The 6,573-nt window shown below is 48.5% G+C and overlaps 1 long non-coding RNA gene across 1 annotated transcript; it reads left to right on the forward strand.

The window, feature by feature from the left end:
• The first annotated feature begins 3,637 nt into the window (after positions 1-3,637).
• LOC110306451 lies at positions 3,638-6,247 on the forward strand. The gene is made up of 2 exons (XR_002379276.2): positions 3,638-3,689; positions 4,268-6,247. It is a non-coding gene; the product is annotated as an uncharacterized LOC110306451 (long non-coding RNA).
• Positions 6,248-6,573: the final 326 nt, after the last annotated feature.

Below are 6,573 nucleotides of genomic sequence, written 5' to 3' on the forward strand. Positions count from 1 at the left end.
TGGTTTGATTTGGGGGAGTCTGACAGCATGCATTGGCCAGGCCCCCCTTGAATATGTACCCAAGATAGGTGACCTCAAGTTGGCAAAGCTGGGCCTTCTTAGCAGAGACGCTCAGTAGCCAAGTTGGCCCCTCTCCTATAGCAGGTCTCTGTGGCCTCCTGGCCTGCTTCCAAGTCGAGGGTCTGTAGACATTCTGGAGCTCAGTTATTTGGAGGCAGGCCTGCTGGTTCTTACCCAAGTTCTCAGGCAGTGTCTTGGGTTCTTGAATCCTTGAGGCAGGCGTGTGTGAGTTAGTTGTCCCTTGAAGCCTCTCTCAAAGTCTTGCCATTCAAAGGCAAATGGGGGCTGACTTTTGGGTGCCAGAGGCAGGCTGCAAAGCCATTCAGTGGCTGAAGCTTCCAATGGATGTTAGCAGTAGCTTGGTTAACAGAAGCCAGGTTCACAGCTGACTGGTGCTCTCTGATTTCTGAGTCAAAAAGACCCAGAGCCTCTTCTTACCTTCAGTAATGTTAAAATCCCAGTCAGGTCAAGTCAAAGGAAAGGCTGCATTGATATCAGCCTGGATTTGATTGGGCAGCCCATTTGCTCCCAGAACCAATTTCTGGTTGGTTCCCCCTCTCTCCTCTGTCATGAAAAGAACCTGGAGCAGTTGCTAATGGTCATCCCAGGTGGGCAGGTGAGTCAGCCAGCACGACTGAATCTAGAAGACCCGTGAGAGCTGAAGGTCTTTCTAACAATGGGGAGTTCTGCAACTCCCAATTGTAAGGCTCATTACTGGCAAATGACACATATGTTATGAATTGTCTCCCCAGAGCTTCTGGGGGTCTTGTAGCTCAAGGGGTACAAGTAGAGTTGGCCCTCTGGGCAGTAGGGACCAGAGTATGACATGGACCCCAAGTGGAGTTAGGAGAGTCAGGGGGAGCCAGGGGATGCTCCTCTCTCCACCTGTGTTGGCTTAACAGGGGCAGCAGCAGTGGCGGCGGCAGCAGCAGCAGCAGCAGGAACATAAGGAGGGGGACAGAGATCCTCCTTTAGAAGAGCAGAAAGGAGGAGCAAGGCAGGTGTTGAGGCTGACTCTCCTTTAGAAGTGTGGGGAGCAGAAAAGCCCATAGCACTTGTTCTGGATGGCCCCAGGCCTCATAAACTAAATTATTGCCTTGTAAATGATGGGGGGATGGATAGTCTCCTCCTCAGACCATAGGTGGGCCACTTATTCCTACAAAAGACAGTTAGTTTTTAGTGACAAACAACCAGACCAGAGTCTTCTACGACTTGGCAAAAATCCTTAAAATGGTTCAGGACCAAGCCCACTGGGGTGCTTTGTGCCTGTCCCATTCGTAGGGATCAAAGAAAAATTAGTACGAGAGGACAAAAATCACAGAGCACACTCAGACACAGAAGGACATTCCCAGGAAAACAAAAACCCAAAGGCTGTTTCAGATGGTCTTCCTCCCTGTGCATGGGAGGCCCATAGACCCACAGCCAGCTCAGAATCCAGATGAGAATAGCAAGTTCTCCAGCTTCTGGTAGAGCAGCAGGAGCGTCCTCTCTTGAGTCTACTTTGTCCCTCTTGGCCTCCGGATTAAACCAGAAACAGAATTAAACATGAAACAGAGACACAGATATGGACAAGATAAAAGGCAATTGGGAGCCCAGACTTACCGATTGGAAAAACACTCCACTATTTGGGTCGGGGTGTGTGTGTGGGGTGGTCTCCAGTGAATCCCAGACAAGCCCCCAAAAGTAAGGTCGTGATTTGCTTAAGAATAATACCCCAGACTAAAATGGTATGTAAACACAAAGAATTTTATTCTGCAGAGGTCCAGCATGCTGGGGTCTCCCATTACCGAAGTAGAGAGACAATCAAGTAAGTTTGAAGACTCATTTTAAAACACATTGAAATTCCAGGGTAGGAGACCTTTATCTTACTCTGTCTCTAGGCATTGCAGAACCATTATCGGGGTGTGAAGGGTGGAGCCTGGGGTTTCTTTCTATTAGTAACTGACTTGCTTGGGCTTGCCTGGACTTGCCCAGTTCTTAAGCCTAGTCTTAACTGACAATTTGAAATCTGTCATGGCATCAGCTTAGCCTTCTCAAGTTTAGGGGATGTGTCTGGAGTTCTGGTTCTGGGCTCTCAGGTTTTGTTTTGGAACCCAGGACAAGGAGATTTTCCTGCTGGAGTGTAGAAGCCAAGAGTTCTTGTTAATCAAGAGCAAGGAAGGTTTTTCCACTCTTCCAGTTCCTGGCAGAACTGTTTGGCCCTTCTGGTTCTGTTCTGGTTCCATCAGGGTGGATCTGGAACTTTTAGCTCTTCCAGGCTACAGGCTCTGTTCTCAGCAGTACTTGTACCCTTTTTGCAAGCCTCCCAGTGACTTTCCACCACGCTGAATCGTGATGTCCCAGCCCAGTTGGCACAAGAGGAAAGCAGGCCACTCGAAGCCTGCACAGCTTCACAAAGACAGAGGTGCTGAGCGAAGGCACCTTGAACCTTAGCGGGGGCTTACAGAGAGCGCATTGTGCGCATGCTCCCTGAACAGTCACCTTTTGTATGGTCTTAATGTAAAAGTTTCATTTAAAAGACGCCAGCTGTGGCCCTAGCCAGGTTTATTCAGATGGGACCTTCACTGGGTCAACTTAATACTTAACTACAGCTTATTATCCCATCAGTCTTCAGGGACAACCCATGATCTAATTGCCCAGCATTTATGTTGCTTGGTAACCACAAATAGAGAATAATAGTCCTTAAAGGGGCAGTGTGGAATTTTGTGCCCCTGCCGAGAAGCACACTTCATTTCCCACAGCACCCTGTGTTTTTTAATTCAGTGAGTAAAAATGTGTAATGAATAATTAATTATGTGCTTGGAGGCACAATAGCTGCCTACTTTTGAATATTCATCAGTGGCATTATTAATTCACTAGAAATCCCGGGGAGGAACAGGACAGGCTTTTAGCCTAGCTGGAGGACTTAAAGATAATGCTTTGCGCGAGACAAACTTTTTAAAACTCACTTTTCTTGGGACATATTTTCTGGGTAATTTTCCCTCTCTTAGGAACACTTTGTCATCCCCCTGATTCCTGCGCAGCTGCGGGGGATGGGTGTGGGTGGGAATCAGATGCCACCTGTGACCACAAACCAGCCTGGCTCGCACTTGCAAGGTTCATTAACAAGCAAGCCCGAGAATCCTCCCGCAGCTCTGCCATTGCTGATGCGGCCTGGCCAGACAAACGCAGAGCGCTTTATGGCAACTTGAACTTTCTGGGAATGGGATCCTCACCTTGCCCACTTGGGGATGGGCTTCAGGGACTAGCTCTGCAGCCTCCCACCAAGTTTCTAGGCTGCTGGTTGGAGTCGGGCTGTTAAGCTAGGCCTGTGGAGGTCGCAGGTGTCCTAGATTGCTGACTGCCTCTCTGGTGCCCACGTCTCCCTTCTCCCTTCTCTGTCTTTCCACTGTGGGAGGCAACCTGGTCTCGGGTAGAAGACAACGCTTCCCAGCCTCCTTCGCAGCTAGATGTAGTCATGTGACAGTGTGGCCAATGAGGTGTGTGCAGAAGTTCATCAACAAACCTGTGGAATCTTCTTAAAAGGCCAGTGGGAAAGGGGACCTGTTTGACCTTCAGCCTTCTTTCCCTCCTACAGCCTGGGCTGCAGATGAGGTGGCTGAAGCTTGACAGCTCTCTTAGATCACAAGGTAAGTGAGATTGAAAACTGTTGCGGCCCGCCCACAGTCCGCAACGTGAACGGTTCAACTGAGGATGACAGTTCGAGCTGAAAAGAGAGGAAGCTAGACGGGGCGGGAGAAAGAATGAGGCCAAGACGATTCCATGTTCAAGGCCCCCCTTTACTAATTCCAACATTCAGTTATAAAGGAACGGGGAGGGAACCCGACTTCCCGCAAAGTAACTCGGGGTCCAGTAGCAGGATGAACACGCGTGTGCCTCCAAGCAGCAAAGCCGACAGGGTCCAGCAGTGGGCATGGCAGAACGAATGAGCAGGAAACTCCACCCTTGAGCAAGCAGGTTCCATGGTGGGGGAAGGGAAACCACAGAAAACAAGGAGCTTAGAGGTAAGAAAGATAGCCAGGATCCCCCCTGAATACAAAACTCCCTCTCCATCCTGGCTGTGCCTCCCTTGGCACCCCACCCAGAGAGGAAGCTCCAGGTGGGTTTAATCTGGATTATCCTGGACTCCCATCGAGCAACTTGGAACCCCATTTTAGTGGAGTTGCTTGCCCTCCTCAAAGGACTGTCTTGGGCCCCATCTTTTTAGATTCCTCAGCACCTGCTCTGATAGGGCTGAAAGTTCTTTGAAAAATTCATCTCTTGAATAATGAAACAACGGCCTGAGGGAGGAACGTGGAAATAGACGGTTTACAGCCAAAGCCCAGCAGGAAGCTGTGGACTTCTTGAGTCTCCCAAGGACCCTCGGGTCTTCACTGGGAAAAGAAGGATTGTCCACCTGGCTCAGCATCTCATCTCTACAACCGGAGGTCGAAGTCCCTAATGCTGACCTTTAAATAGCAGATGTGTGGATCGTTCCAACACGGCTGGATTTTGAAAGATGGCTTTCATCCTATCCGGGATACGAGATTGCATCCATACTTTATCCAGCATGAAGGAGCAGAGCACTTCCTGGGAGAAGACAGATCTTGGCTTGATGAGCGGGACATGTGGAAACGGGAGCTTTGTCAGGCAGGTCTGAGGGACAAGGCAGGCCAGCCACCTGAACTTGAGTGATTGTATATACCAACGATGGCTACAACAGTGCTCTGTAGCTACTTCCTATTTTGTTACCACGGTGCAAGAGGCTTAGCCTCTGGGTTCTGGGCAGTTTGTGGCTTCCACAGTGAGCATTCCAAGAAGGAAACTAGCTTCTGGAGTTGAGCCCTGACTTCTCTTTGTCCCTGCAGGTGAGGTGACTCAAAGTCTCCTTTCAACACCTATTCTTCATTCTCTTGCTGGGGGCCTGGAGGTTTATTGGCCTGTCCCACCAAGACACCCAGGATGGTCACATAGAACAGTTACACATTCCCCCGACAGGTCTTCTAGCTCTGTCATTCTCGTTCAAGCCCTGCGTTCTCTACATTTGATCCAGGAAGGCATTGCCTGTCTATAGGCATCAGATGCTGTAGTGGGCTGACCCTTTCTCAGTTGGTTGGGTCATTTGTGACTGGGCCACTGTTTCTAGTCATTGGCAGTTTTTCATCTCAAGCCCCTTCAACCCTCTTCTCTGTCTCGAGACTGATCCCATGGTCTTGGAAATCTCCAAGCCAATGATGAGTCAGCATTCCAGCCCCTCCCCTAACCCCCACCCCCACCCCACCCCCGTCCCCTAAGAATTCCATGGACTGACCGTGCATGGGTTTATCAGAGGGCCTAGCAGGATTCAGCCTGGGTCCCCAATCCACAGCACATGTATTTTTAGATTCCTTCCTTGCTTGCTCTATTCCCCCACTCCCTCTCTTGGGCTTCCTGGAGGTGCTTCCAGAGTGAGCCACTTGCACCAGTGACCTTATGTTGAGATCTGTTCTGTCTATTAGTAGGGGCTCTCTAGAGGAACAGAAGTAATAGGGTGAATATATATCAAGAGGGGGCTTATTAGATTGGCTTCTATGATATAGTATAGTCCAACAATGGCTGTCATCATATCAGAGACTGAGAACCAGTGGTTGTTCTGTCCTCGAGGCTGGATGCCCCAGCAGTTCTTATCTGGTATTGGAGGCCTGGTGGGTTCCTCGAGAGCCCCTGGTCTTCTGTAGTGGAAGGCTGAGGAAGTAGAGTTCCCGTGTCAACCGAGGATAGTGGTGGCGGCAGTGGTGGTAGTAGCAGCGGCAGGGTAGATGCATCCACAGTGAGGTCTGTCTTTCCACTGCGGGTCCCAGGGATCAGATGTCAGTCTTCAGGCTTTATAGCAGGCACTTTACACTCTAACCCATCTCACTGACCCCAACGTTAATTCTTTATGAAAAAGAAACAATATAAAATGTACTCGAGTCTCCAACAGACTCGATGTATGCATATCAAAGAATTCTTTTAAATAAATGTGCTGGTGATTTATTACCAGTAAATTTTTATTTGAATATTTTATATATTACCTATGCAAAAATAAATTTCTTGTGTAAAAAAAAAAATAGTCACAGCTGGGAGAAGTACAAGAAACTCTAGCTTAAATCTCCACCAGTTTCCTTAGCCAAGACATGTCGTGCCGTCCAGGATATTCAGTGCACAGAATAAAATCAAGGAGAACGTTCTTGCCTTCTGTCCTTAGTCCACTTGAGACAGAAAGTGATTTTTACAGGTATCTTTAATTCCTGGAAACATAACATTTTGTGCCAGTTTAACTAAGTAAGAAAGCAAGGAAATTCAGCCTCCGAGATCTGTCCCATCCACCCCCCACTTCTCTGCTTCAAGGAGGAGTAGAGGAGGCATGAATAATAAATATGTAGATAAGAGAATGAAACTGGGAAATCAATTTACTGCAAAGTATTTGCATATTTTATTAAAAGAAACTGTGTCTGAGATCCATAACAGGGCGTGATGATTTCTGTTTTGATTTGATTTGTGTGCGCCACGCCT

The sequence above is a fragment of the Mus caroli genome, chromosome 12 (genome assembly GCF_900094665.2).
Source record: "Mus caroli chromosome 12, CAROLI_EIJ_v1.1, whole genome shotgun sequence".
Classification (NCBI taxonomy): Eukaryota; Metazoa; Chordata; class Mammalia; order Rodentia; family Muridae; genus Mus; species Mus caroli.